Here is a 15,292-nt window from a genome sequence, read left to right on the forward strand (position 1 = left end):
AAGGATACAGTCCTTATATTCTATTCCTGTGTTACTGATTAGGAATGATGCAGAGAATGATGCATGCTTATGAAGAGGGAATGTCTGGAGGTTTTACTAAGGGCTTTCACAAGATTGACTGAGATTAATGTTGTGATCAACAAATGGTTATTTACTACTGCTCCTAATATATTCCTTTCTGAATGAATATTCATTGTGCCAGCAAGCAGCTGTGGAAATAATAGGAGCTTCTGTCTAGATTCAGGTTTCTGTTGCAAGCTGTGCTGAAGCTTTTTCTCCTAAAAGAAATTTTGCTTTTTTAAAGCAATGGAAAATGCAAGGCAAGTTCAAGTGATATCTCAGATATTTATTAGCATTAAACAAGAGTATTAGTTTCTTCTTTCCTTCTGAATTTCTCCTGGCCACAGTGTGCTCTTTAAGGTCTTACATTTGAGAATATTCTGTTTGAGAAATTCAAATACAAAAAAGGAACGCATTATTCTGAAATTATTTTTCCAAATAGCAAATATTTCCTTACTTTATCACCTTATTTATGGAACTAAATGTTCTCTAGCATTTTTCAAACCTGCAATACATTTAAAAAACTCTTATTGTTAGTCTTAATATTTCTAGCTATTTGTGCTTCATTATTCCTTCATGCGCTTCAAGTACCATCATTACATTCCCTTGATTTTTCTTTTTAGAAGTAACAATGCTGTAGTTTTATCCTCCCTGTAATTTTTAGAGCTCCATTTTTGCTTGCAATTAACTTAACCAACTTGTCACTCAGACTTACTGGCTTTGAAATTTTGTGCTTAATTTTGCATAATGGTACACACTCCCCCTGAGCCACCTTCATCATGTCTTTAAAGTTTAGCTGAACTTTAACAACTTAACCAACATTATCACTAACAGGTTTTGCCAAATTATTTAATTCTTAATTTTCAGATTGCACAGTTTCTTTTATTCAAATTTCTAGCTGAATGCCCTTCAAGAACTGCATTAGATGGTAAACTGCAATCCTGAAGCAGTCCCTTACTCTTTCTGTTATCTTACCCTTCTTACCCTTCTTTCTGTTATCTGCAGCTCAGAGTGCTATGAAAGCAGAGCTTCTGCAGTGTTCCTCATGGGTTCTTTGAATACTGTGTTCTGAGGTAAATGTAAATTGTTTAGGTGCATTTTCTAACTTCACAAAAGTCATTTGTTCAGTGGTCCCCACTGTGGCTCTTTCCTTCATTCAGCAGTTTCTGCACAAACCTGGGGATGAACTGCAGTGGTGTAAGGGTCTGCTCTGAAGGTAGCTACAATAGTCCAAACCAGCTGAAGACATACACAAAGGTCTGCTTAGAGGTCACCTCTGTTGTGGTTTAACCCCAGCCACCAGCCAAGCTGTCTCATTCCCCCACCAGCAGAATCAGGGAGAGAATCAGAAAGGTAAAAGCTGAAAAGCTCGCTTGTAGACATGAAGACAGTTTAATAGGGAACCAAAAGCACACACTCAAGCAAAGGAAGGCAAGGAATTAATTCACTGCTTCCCGTGGGCAGGCAGGTGTTCAGCCATTTCAAGGACCTTGTCATGTACTGTGGCTCCTTGGTACTGCACATGACAAATGCCATCACTCCAAATGTCCCCTCCTTCCTCCTTCTTCTCCCCACTTTATATCCTGAGCATGATGTCACATGGTCTGGAATATCCCTTTGGTCAGCTTGGGTCACCTTGGGTGTGTCCTGGCTGTGTCCCCAATCAACCTCCCATTGACCCCCAACTTCCTCACCAGTGTGGCCATGGGAAAAGCAGAAAAGGCTTTGGCTCTTGTGTAAGCCCTGCTCAGCAATAACAAAAATGTCTCTATATTATTAATTATTCAGCGAGATCTGAAACCAGCCCCACACCAGCCACTGCAGAGAAAGTGAACTCCACCCCAGACAAAACCCACACAAATTCACTGGCCTGAAATAGGCCTCCACTCTCTTGTGGTGATTTACAAAATAAGTTTAGTTCATGTTAAACATGATAGATATGGGGTGTTATTTGCCAGCTAGGGACTAAGCAGAATAATCTCGGAGTTGCTTCACATGTGCTTTTCTTTTACTTGAAGACAGTTCCTCTCCCTCCAAGTTGTTGCACAAAAATATGTGTTCAGGTCACTAGTAGGGTTCTGCAGGGCTCCATCCTTGAGTCCGTGCTCTTCAACATCTTCATAAATGACTTAGACACAGGACTGGAAGGGATACTAAGCAAGTTTGCCAATGATAAAAAATTGGGAGGATCTGTTGAGTCCCTTGAAGGCAGGACTCTGCTCTGCTTTGGGCACCACAATCGAAGACATTAAATTATTAAGGAGCGTCCAAAAGACAGCCACAAGGATGATGAAGGGGCAGGTGTAGGAGGAACAGCTGAGGTCATTTGGTCTGTTCAGCCTCAAGAGGAGACTGAGGGGACACCTCATTACAATTAGAGCTTCCTCGTGAGAGGAAGAGGAGGGGCAGGCACTGATCTCTTCTCTGTGGTGCCCAGTGACAGGACCCGAGGGAATGGCCTGAAGCTGTGTCAGGGGAGGTTGAGGTTGGATATTAGGAAAAGGTTCTTCATCCAGAGGTTGGTTGGGCACTGGAACAGCTCCCCAGGGACGTGGTCACAGCACCAGCCTGACAGAGCTCAAGAAGTGTTTGAATGATACCCTTGGGCGCAGGGTGAGACTCTTGGCGATGGTGCTGTGCAGGAGTTGGACTCAAGGATCCTTGTGGGTCCTTTCCAACTCAACACGTCCTGTGATTCTGTAATCATATTCTGTCTGTTTCCTTTCTTAAGAAACAGAGCTAAATAAGGCAGAACTAAATAAGCTGAACTGTCTTTAGTCTCTTGGGATGTAAGCTTTCCAATTCCTCTGTTTTTTGTAGCACCATTCTCCTGTTTGACTCTTTCCTTTTTATATGCAAGTAACCAGAATTACGTACAATATTGCAGATGATAAATATGCATGTCAGATGTCTCATTTGGCATGCTTTAAAATCACATTTGCCTCTTTCAGGCTGCTTGATCCATGGTGGCTTACTGTTATCTCTGAGTTGATCCTGCGAGTAAACCTCTCCCCACCTTCTCCTCTGTCAGCTCCAAACAATAAATTTCTCCTTTTGGGCTCCAAAGTTTTTTACATTCGTTTCATGTTACTGCATTTCATACTGCATGTCTCTGAACATTCCAGTCTTTCCTGAGTGATGCCTCAGTCCCATCAGTATTGGTCTTTTAGCAGTTTTCATCCTCTTGTGCATATTTTCATGCCGAACTTATTATAAGAAAATGTTTCTGTCAAGATTTGGTCTGCAGGAACTGTATTAGACCTTCTGCAATTTGGAGAAATGCTTCCATGGTGTCTGCTGTAGCTATCTTCCCCAGTGTAATATTGCAGTATCAATCTCCATTTTACCAACTTCTTCTCATGGCATGCTACCAAATGCTTTGTTAAAATCTGATCTACTCCATTTTATTTCTCAGAAAATTAGCTACCCTCCAAGAGAAATAGACTATTCTGACACTACCTGCCTTTGAGAAATGATAATGTATTAATTCCCCTTTTGTCTGTGCCTTTAATTGTATGTTATGTTGGTTTTATACTACTGGGAATGAGCTAATAGTATTTTAGGCCTTAAGTTTAATTTGCAGTGACCTTGCTTACGTGTTTTGCATTTTTAAATGCAGATGCTATGCTTGTTGTTCCCCAGTGATACATGAACTATCATGTCTTTCTATAGAGGGAATTCTAGAGGGAATCCCTACAGAAAGAATTCATTGTATTAAAAATTTATCTGTCATTCCGGGTTTGCAGTTTCTTATGTCCGATGTTAAAGTGTTCTGAAATGCAGATTCTTTCTTCCTTACTTTGCAAATTACAGTAAGCACACTTAGGGTTCTTTCCATCTCAGATGTGGCATTCTCTCTTTTATGTTCTTTTCATTTGTATTAAAAATTCTGTATTTCAGTTCAGATCTGCATTACATTTAAACATCTCATTGGTCTATGAAATCATATAGATTATCTGCCTTATTCATTTAAGCAGGTGCAGGCATTAGCTTGTAATGGCAAAAATTGAGACTACAGGTATGGTCACCAGCCTGTCTGATGATGACAGCAAAACTATCTGTATTAACCTCATATAATATATCCTTAATTGTGGCAGTAATTGTGGAATTTTTAGTTGTATTTGTACAGGCAAGAAACTGATGGACTCTTCATAGTGCTAACTTTTTGACTAGTAACAACATGTTCAGTTGTTACTAATTCACTGTTGTGCATGTAAGCATTAAAGTGTCATTACTTTGAGGTATTTGTAGGAAAGGAAATTAAAATCTTCAAGAAATAAATCTGACTCCCATGTATCTGAGATGTAGCGAGAACTGTTGCTCATTGATTTGCCTTCTTAGAGTAAATTGTGTTTAGGCCTTTTTCTGGTCAATCTTTTGTCTTTTCCTTATTGGCAAACAATTATGTATTTCAGTAATATGTAGGTGACAGACATGGGTCTGCATCAAACGATGATTTGTTTGGCCAGATTCCCTGAAGGTCTTTCAATGTCACCACTCCGGTGGGATTAAATAATTTACTGAGAGCATAAAGATTGTATGTTTGGTGTTATCTGTATTTCTGAACAGGCTATCACCTCTTATGCCAGCTGGAGGGGTTCTAAGGATGTGTGTTTTCACTTCCAGATATGAATTAAAATAATCAACTTAGCTGTGCTCTGGAAAGCTTTCCCTTTTGTTGCATAATTTTAACTTTCACCACAGCTGTTAAGACCCTCTGTGATAATAAATATATATAGCTCTTTTATAATGGAGGAATTACTACTTTCAGTGAGCAGTCTTTTGCAAGCTAGCTTTTTAAAATTTACTGTGCTTCCTTAGCTGTGACAGTTCAGGTCTTTGAGATTCAGCGGGTTCTGTGGTAATGTGTATCATGTGGCCATCATTTAGAGCTGTTCTCACGTGCAGCATCCGCGTCAGAGCCAAGAATTCACGTAAATCATGTTTGGATATTATGTTCTTGCTGACTTCTCAAGTGATTTGCATGGGACCCCCTGGAATTTCCGCTGGAATTTCTATCAAGGACTGTCTTTGATTGCACTTGTGTAAATGAAGTTTATGACTCAGTTTCTGTGGTAATTTTTCAACAATACATAAATACCTCTGTAATGCACACTGAAACCAACTTTATTTAACACTTAGAGACTGAAACATGTTTTACTGTCACTTTCTTTTTGCCTAATGCAGTTATTGTTCAATGAAGTAACTTCAAAAATATGCAGTGACCGCATTTGAGTCAAATACCAATCTTGTTGGATTTCAAATCCCTAACTAAAGGAAGAAACATCTGGTATGTGGGTGGAAAGCCAGTACCTAAAGTAGTTCTTCCAGGGGTTTAGGGAAATGGACAAGATGAATGCACTTAATTTTCAAACTGTTCTGATACAGGAATTTCTCAGGAGCATTACTTCTGTCAGAACAAGCAGTTGTAGTAATTGTAACAGTATGATTTGTTACAAGTAACAAGGACCTTTATTTTCTATTTTTTTCCCTATACATTTATATAAACATCTAGAGAAATTACAGAATATATTTCTGTCTGTTTAGCTATAAGTATTTTTCTGCTATACAGAAATTTCATTCATGTGTTGACAATAATCTCCTGGGTTTTGGGAGATCGACTTGGGAATTAGGTTGAAGGCCATGTGCCTGTTTGCCATTGTCCAAGAGCTTATAACTAAGTAGAGACATCTTCAAAGTGATCTAAGAGTAACATAGTGCATATGATAACATATTTTGGAGTTTTGAGTCATTAGGATGCAACAGAACCAGGCTTCTGTTTTTTGGTTTGTTTTTTTTTTTTTGTTTGTTTCTCTGCAACTACTGGGGCTAGAAATTACTTTTTTCTGAAGGGTCTGTTCAATCTTTTACAATCATCTGACTGACCTGACTCTGGGAGCTGAGACTTGATGATAAGTATACAGTTATTATAACAGCTATGTTAAAAATGCTGCACTGTGTACCAATATGTTGAGAGGAGGATATTAAAGCAGGTTATTTAAAATTTACTTCTATTAAGAAATTTAAGGCATACAGATTATTGTCCCCAGCAGGGGAAAATTAATTTCCAATTGCAGTACTTTTAGCTATTTATCTCCTTTTAATCTATTTGGCTTTTAACTTTTCTCACTAGCTGGCAGTGAAAGTTAAGTCTTCTGTTTAAATTAGACTGCTTTCCTCAAAATCAAGGATGTTATACATATTTATGCATAGCATAAAAGAAATAAGTTAACAAAATAAGAAGAAAATTTTAAAAAATATTCTAAGTAGTATGTTTTGCAGTTAGGTAATAGAAAAGGAAACTGAATCTACAAGCCAACAATATGAAGCACTTTTAATGGCAGCAGTCCTCTTTGAAAATCTGTAAATAAAATTTTTAAATTTTGGATTTCTTCTGGGTTTTGAAGAAAGCAAACAAGTATTTTTTTATTTTCTTTCCTACTATTCCAAATTTATAAGTGTTTATTATACTGATTTCAGTTCACAATGGTGCAACATTAAGGTATTTCAACTTTTTGAAACAATTTAGAAACAAATCTTTAGACAAGAGAACATACCGTTTTTTGTGGCTGTTCTGTTACAAAATCTTGAACTATTTAAAAGAAATATTTGTAATATGCTGCACAACTATTGTGGAACATTACTAGTCTGTTTTAAATTCTTCAGCCTCTTCAAAGACAGATGTTTACCTAACTTGTCCATGCTTTGAGGTATGCTATGTAGGGATATGTTCCATTCTCCAGAATTTGTTGTGATATATTCAAGACATGTTATTCTCTTTACTTTTTTTGTTTCCTACAATGCATTTTTCCTCTGGCTTTTGAAGTGTGTGTGGATTGGTGGTATGTGCAGTTACCTGGAGTTTGTAGTGTCCTAAAGGAACTAGCATGATTTATATGTGCAAAAGAAAGCTATTGATGGAGACAGATGACCGTCCTGTCATATTCCAGTACAGTTTGTACACCTTTCATGAGGTCTGTTTTATGCATTTCCTGAACCTTGACTTTGCCAGAAGTCTAAAATAAGAGTATAAACTTCAGCCTAAAGGTTTTTGCTTTTTCATTCCCTGTTGCTTTTTATCCATCCCTCCTTCAGTCTGTAGACTGAAACTGTAAAGCTGACTATTTATGTAAAAGCTTGTTAGCAAGGCTTACTTCTACTTCTGCTTCAGTACAACTAAGCCAGAGTTCAAGGAATTTAATCCCTCCATTTGGACAAATGGATTTGAAAACTTACACCTCAAAGTAATCGTGAGTTTAAAAGTTACTGAAATGGGAGTTGGATTAGGATGTCCAAGCTGCATCTGGAGAAAAAAATTAGGAAGATGAGCAATAGCAAGAAATAAGTCAGACCCTTGAGAGTTCCAGCTGTGTGTGTATTTAAAAATATCACAAATTTCAGCAATTCTGTAAAAGCTGAAAAACCTCTGTTTTTTAAATTGACAATGGGAGATTTTCCTTCTTTTTATACACTCACTTCTTTCCTTCAAAGATTCATTTCTGTGAAGTTAAACTACTTTCAAGTTCTTAGCCTGAGACAACTTGAAAATTGGAGTCAAGTTCTGGACTTGGTTTTCACTGGAACACTGAGGAGGGGAAAGGAGATGGGTTAAAATGATCAAGACTAATTAAGAATTTACTTTTTATCTCTAAGTCTAATGGGAGACTTAGATTCTCTGCTGTGAAAGTTTGAAGATTTATATTTTCCAAACTAATGGAGGATGCTCTGGGGGAGGGAGTTTGCAGCTTCGTGTGCAGAAGCTGTCCTAGTTTGACAGAGGTCTGAAATGTGTAGATCCCAACTCCCATGTGTGAGTGATGTAATATGGTCATTTCCATATTACATCTCCCAGGTATCTAATTTTTTTTTTAATAGTAGGGGATGTTTCAATGGATATTCCATGACTAGAGGCTTGGACATTTTTTCTGAAACAGAAAATAAATAAATTCAATTCACCTTGGCAAGTAAAAAGAATTTGAAGTGGGTATTGAGATTGAAGCACGATGTGTGTGTGTGAGTGCTCTGATCAGTCTCTCACCAGTTTGATATTGAGTGAAGAGATGAGTGACAACTTGTCAAAAGTTGAGTCCAGCCCTTGATTGTCCTTCACTCTTACAGTGGCTCAAAACAAATTACATCATATGTGTGAGTGGCATATTTTTTGTTTCAATACAAGGACAGACTAGAAATGAGAAAGAGGGTTTCTTTTACTGGAAACTTCCTTGTCTTTCATCATCTCTCTCTCTCACAAAAAATAAGCAAACTTCAGAGCTGGCTTAATCCAAGCACAAAAATTTTTATTATTCAACAAGGGAATTAAGGATTCAGAATTAAGTTCTTAATTGTAACATTATGAAAAAAGCCCAACCTGCCAGAAGTGACTGGAGACGATTGTTGACTAAACTCCAGGAAGAAAGAAGAGTTTGCTTTAGTAGGAGAGTATCTCAAGATTTTAAGAGAGGAGCTTTTTGGTGGACAAGGAAGATAGATTTCTTTATACTGAAAATGGCCATGTGAACCCCCAATTTTTAAGGCCAATGTGAGAAGATAGGTTTGCCAAGCCTTTAGAATTTAGATAAATCAAGTTTTGCATAGAAGGCTTAAAATTTTCTGGTATGTGAGCACTACAAAACCAGAGGTATGGAAATATTTGTGTAGCTTTTAGTAGTTTAAGTAATTTAAAGTTTTGTAGTAAAATGAACTTTTTAATAGTGTTATGTATAAATAGAGATCATTAATTTTAACTGAAATTATAGAATTGAGAAAAGTAATCTTTCCCTGAGTTATTTAAACCTATTTTTTTTCCAATATGCTTCATAAAAGTCAGGGAAAAACTAAATAGATTAACCATGTTTTTCCCTACTGGCCATGGAAATGAAGTTTTTTACACGTTTCATGTTTATGCATGTAGTGTGTTACAAACAAATGTGAAAGCATTTCTCTTTTCACGAGTAAGGTGCAGTCCAAGGTCCTGAGCTTACATGTGACTCACAGAATCATGCAGGACATGAGGCCAGCAGGGATGTTCGATTGCCTTCCACGATTTGTTTTGTAACACGAGCGGTTTCGTGTTACCCATCTCAACTGTCCTGTACTGAGAAACATTTGTTTGGCTAAGCACATCTTCCAGAGAAGTGCTCAGACATGATTCAAGGATCTCAAGGGGTGGAGAGTCTGCTGCTTCTCTTGGTAGCTCATTCCAGTGATTAATCATCTCTGTTTAGAGTTTGCACCTTATTTTCAACTTGCATCTGGCTTCAGCTTTCAGGCTCAGGGCTGGTTCTCTGCTGCCCAAGCTGTCCCTCTGAGCATCATGAAACATCTTAGTGGTTCTGATGAAACGTCTCCTGCTCTTGCATACATGCAAAACTCTTGGTGGATTGTGTTTATACCTGTGTGTGCTTTGGGATAGAGCGAATTTTGCTGTCCTTTGAAGCAGGAATTAAAATCAAATGTTCATTGCAGTAGGTTAAGAGAAGGAGCAGTATTTTTTCTGTTTCCTACCTACTGTATATTTGTGCAAAGACCAGCTGTGACCTAGCTTTGAATGGTTTTATTATGGAAAAATAATTAATTAGGCTTTTCTTTAATATGTGATAATTAAAAGCAGCATTTGCTTTTTACTTCTAGAAAAAGTGTTAAGGGGAAAGAATTTTTCTGGTTTTGCTGTTGAGCATTTCTTAGGCATGCTTGGTGAAATATGAATCTGACCCAAATGCATCTTAATGGCACTTGGTGTATGTTACAAAACCTGTAGGACATGCCCTTGGCTGACTTGTACTACATATATAATTTCTTGTAGTTGATGTCTGTATTCACTCATCAGAAGATTCATTCTTTATTTCCTTTCCAGATGCACACAAAGACTTTGCTTTTCGTATTTGCATGCTCTTGGTTACTACTTGCAGTCCTATATTTTGATACATTCTAGGTGTCAGGAAGGCATTTCCTGCATCACTTGGTTTTCACATGATAATATTCTCCAGAATATTATCACATGATAATATTCTCCAGAGAGTGAGGGGCTTTTGACTTGAATTAAAACAATTTAGTTTTGTTTTAAAAACTTCTCTTGAAGTCTAATAATTTCTTTTAAGCTGAGGATGTTGATCTGTCAAGAATAGAGTCACCTCTAACCTGTGTTAAAGAGAGGCATGGCTGCACCTGCATCAGACATGAAGTATGCACTCCTTGCGCACTTCTGCTAGTGGTAGTAAAGATCTGCTTAAACCTCTTGGAAGATCTGCACTTGTCTATACTTTCATTGTAACAGAGAGTAAAATTGTGCTTTTTTGCTAGTAACTAATAGCACATATGGTTCAAAATGTACAGCTCAAGTAAAACAGACACTGAGTAATAGGTAAGTCATTTGTGACACTTCACTACTGTGTTAAAGTATTACTGAATTTATAATCTCGTGTATATGATTAATTTCTTTTAAGAAAGCCTGATCATGAGATACATTACTTAATATGATTTGTGCTATTTTTGCAAGGATGAGAAGTTTTAAATGGTTCTCAGTTATATCTGAGGCATGTCACTACAAGTGATTCGCAGAGCTATAGAGACTCATGGAACAGAATTTTGTGGGGCAGCTGCTTGTGCCCACAGTATTCAGTAGACTTCAGACAGTTTTACCTCATGGGATCTATGCTGTCTATATTAAAAAAAGTCTCACTGTGCCACCCATGCCAAGGTATTCCTGAGCCCAGTCTGAGGCAGTGTCAAGTGAGTGAGGTCAAAAGAATGCTGTTCAACAGGAGTTTACAACAGGAGTCTTTAGGCACCTGAGCTCCTCATAGTAGCTTGGTTGTCTCATATGACACCTTGTTTCCTCTTCCTCTTCTGGCCTCATTCTTAGGAAGAGCCACTGGAACCGGAATTTATGGCTTCCCTAGTCTGCCCTGCCAGGATGCCATCCCAGGAGAAGATGTTTAGCAATACTTTGCTGGTTTAATATCGCCTCAGCTAACCTGCCACAGATGTGAAACAACTGTGAGTTCCCTTGTTCATCCCACTGCAGTTTACATGTACCAAGAGTCAGGGATTAGTCTTTGTTACGTTCTTTAGAGAAAGGATCTGGTCTTAAATCTTGGTGTTCATAATTCACAGGAAGCTGTAGTGCTGCACCTGACATACGCTGTTCTGGTATGGGAGCATAAGGTATTGCCAAGTCCCTGATCAGCCTGGGGATTGATCAGATGGGAACTGGCTGTTCAGAATTCCTTCTGCCAGTGTTTCACTTGCACATTGCTGTCCAGGTCACCCCTGTGTATATTTACTGAAGTGGCTGCATTATTTGGCATACCTAACTTTTAAGAACGTGATGCTCAGGCAAGCTGGCAAGCTGAATTTTTGAGGTAGGTAGGCAGATTCTGTTCTAAAATGTGGTTCATAAATTGGGACCCCAAATCCCACATGCACAGAACAATTATTAGTAAATTATGACATTCATGTGTATTCTGCTATCTAAACTCCAGTACAAGGTTGAATCCTTTTGTGCTGTGAATTGCACAGAACATAATTCAAATGTCAGTTTGTATTTCAAAGAGTATACACTTAGGCGCTTACTAACAATTTGCTTTCAACTCCATTGTGTTGAAGGCCTGCCTGGAGAGAGAGGTGTTATTAATTAATCATTTATGACAAAATCGTGGTTTTAGGCTGTGCCACATTGAAACTTCTCCAGCAAGGGCACGAATCTTTATGAAAACTCACTGAGAACGTTGCTGAAGAATGTACTTGCAAAAGACAAAACTGAATGTTACATGAAATGAGACATCTTGTCAATGTATTTAACATGCTGCTCACAGTTGGCATTTGAAATTAATTGAAACAAGAGAAGTATGGTACACATCAAGGCAGTTTCTGTATAAAATGAATATTTTAATAACTACTTGGTTTTGTCCTTTCTGACAGTCCTACAGTCTTACGTGTTTTATTTTGGGTTTTTTGTGTTTTGTTGGGATTTTTTTTAAACTTCTCCTTCTTCTACTTTAGTCAGTGGCAGTTGAAAGCAAATAATGACCAAATGTCATCTGTTTTCAGTATTATGTGATTAGTATGCAAACAAACACATCAGAGCAGTATAATTCTCTCTGTCTGTGATAGTCTCCTGGCTTGCATTTCAGAAGTGTTTACATCTCTGTTATAAAAAAAAACTTGACTACCCTGTCTCTAGATCCATGTTAGGGCTTGGAAATGCATAATAAAGGTGGAGTTGAATGAATTATTTGCATAGAATGTAGGAAAATGGAGCCTTGAAGTTGGAACCTGAATGTTATTGCTTCTGTTTGCTTCTCTGCATTTTAACCAGAGAAATGCTACTGTTTTCTGATGGCGTTTCTCTTCCTAAAAGTTGTTCAGAATTTTAGCACAGTTAGTACATCGCATATTATATAGTCAGTGGTAGAGGTCCTTAAAATCAAATCTGTTGCCTTTCAGTAAGTGTTCTGTTTAAATCTACAGGCTTTGGGCAAAAGGCTTGTATAGATTTTCTTGGGTTTTCTTTTTGCTGTCACACCTATACTTGTTGTTAGCTGAAACATCATTTAAGCTGCTCAAGCTATGAGGTGCAGTAAGTGTTATGTTCCACCATAGGCCAGCATGTAACAGCACAACCCAGCCCAAAGCAAAAACAGGTGATGGCCCCCTTGGTTCTTGCTGGAGGGGTGGCCACGGCTGGATCTGTAGCTGGGATGTGGGGCAGTAGGAGGAGCTGGAGAACTGCAGAAACTGAATGTGGGATCTAAACCTGGATCTCCTAATTTTGTACCTGGGTGAAATGTCTGTGGAAAGATGTTGTGGATCTCTCACGGTGCAGCAAAAAAATGGTCTCCTGCTAGGTTCTCATTCCTCAGTTCCACAGGAAGCCAAACGTGGATATTACTGGAATTCATTAGGATTTTGTCCTGGAGGCCTGCTTCCTATCAGTTCTTCCCTTGAGGAATGCAAACTGTAGCACCCAGGGAGGCTGACAGGGCTGTGTGCACATGCTGCTAATGATCTGACTGATTAGTGCCTACTAATGAGATGACCAGTCCTTGTCAGGACCACATGCTACTGTTGTTTTGCCATTAATAGGTATGAGATAGCACTTCTACAGACCAGGATATTTGACAACCTCTGAAAGAGTTTTAAAAAGGAGTTCTCTCTGCTGAAGAATAGCATGGGTGGAGATACCTCGTTTAGCAACCACAGGCTTTACAGAAACTATTATTTTCTGCCCATAGAGGAATTTGTCATCCAAGCTTGCTAGATAGGACACTGTCTCAGAGAAATAATTTCTGGAAGCAGGAAGCTTAAACTGGAGGTGAAGTAAGAGGGAGATCCATGCCAAAGAAAACAAACGAAGAAGGCGTTCCTATTTGAGGTACAGGCCAGCAGGTCATATGGATTATCTGAGACGTGCCAGGACACTGTCTTGGGAGTGATTACGTATTTCAGAGAACATGTTCTTGCTCTTGCGTTTGCAGAGACACACAAGAATAATTATACTGCCCACTTGTTTTTTCCTTGCTGGAATTGAGATGAAGGGGTCTAGTAAGATTACTTCTTCTTCAGAGGCAATTGAGCTTCACAGGTTGGACACATGGCCCTAAATCAAGTTTGCCTGAATTTGTGGAAATTATCAGTAGTATTTAATTGGTTCAGCTCATCTTTGATGTTGCTATGGTTATTCCATATTTTAATATTTTTTAGAGAGACAGTGAGGGGCCCACTCTTGTCAGTTTGCCTTACAATAATTTCACTGTAAGGACAATGATTTTCCTATTGCTGCTCAGACCTGTATCTCACACAGTGTGAGTTCATGTCTTTTCTGTTCTGCAGGCATTATTGTGAGAGCTATCATGTCCATTGTTGCTAGCTGCTTCATCCAGATTCTCAACAGTTCATATAGTGCTATAAGCTATATGAATGTTTTGAAACCTGGGGAAAACATGCTTACCTGAGAAATTTAGGCTGAACCTCTGTTTCTAATATGCAGACATTTTATATATTTGTAAAACAAACAAAAATGTGTTTTGAAAGAACAGTGTCTCCTTTTCCTGCTGTTAATTAACAACTGCCTAGGCAAAGAACATACCTCCATGGTAAAACGTGACTCACCTTGGGTAATGAGCTCTGTCGTGTCTTTCTGTCTTAGATGGTTGTAAAAGAGTAAAGACATTTCTTATAAGGCTGTGTTAGCTTCCAACTTCCTTGTCCAACGCTCCCTTGTAATCTAAGTGGGATTTGCATGCACATATTCAGGAAGAACATGCTGCACCTTTAAATATGGGTATTTAAGTTTGTAGCAAACATATGTTCTTCAGTCTGGAGATGATTCCCTTTTCATTCTCTTGAAAGGGTTGTAGACTTCTTGGGTGATGGAAATCTCAGAGCACCTCTGCTTTTCTGGAGTGTATATTGAGTAGCAGTCAGCAGCGTGGATAGGATATGGAAGTGTGGGCTTTAGGTTTGCATTTTGCTGCTGAGCATCTCAGCATGGCTGAATCCACTGCATTGAACTTTGTTGGATTGCTGGGGTTTAAATTGTCAGTAACAAGTGTGGATTCTAGGAGCTATGGTTATTTGAGAAGTATGAGAAAAAAGCTCAGGTAACATCATTTAAATAAAGATCATTTATTCTTAAGATGATTCCTGTAATGGATCCCACATGCTCCCTTGTTAAGGTCTGTGTTTTGTATGTACTTATGTGGAGTTTAATTATGGTATTCACAAATTCCTCCAGTCAGTAAGCAGAGTTCACACATACAAAAATAATATGCTGGCCTTCTTTCAAATTATGATAAGAACACAGAGATGGCTTCATTTGACAGTGATGAAGACACAGTCTTTGAAGCAGGCGTTGTTTCTGATCTGTTTTCCTATATTTGTAGGTTGATAAGATGAAGGAGGAGAATATGGATTTGTACCAGTGCAACAGCAACTAAAACATAAAAATGGATTTCTCAGAACTGGAAATATGTAGTGTTTGAAATGAAACATTTTTAAGAACTGAATTTGTAAAGGAGTGTGTATTGTGAACATAGCAGGGAAGGGCCTTCTTAAAACCAGTTACATTCAAGGCAGCCTTTCCATTTCATTGATAACTTAACCTAGAGGTGTTTTACAAGAAAGGAATTGGTATTAGCCCCTGAAAGAGGTTTGAGTGTGTCTCCACTGGATGTCAGTAAAAGTCAAGGAAAAGAAAACAAAATGAAGTATTGCAAATACGTTGATCTCATTT

This window comes from Melospiza melodia, chromosome 3 (genome assembly GCF_035770615.1).
Source record: "Melospiza melodia melodia isolate bMelMel2 chromosome 3, bMelMel2.pri, whole genome shotgun sequence".
Lineage (NCBI taxonomy): Eukaryota > Metazoa > Chordata > Aves > Passeriformes > Passerellidae > Melospiza > Melospiza melodia.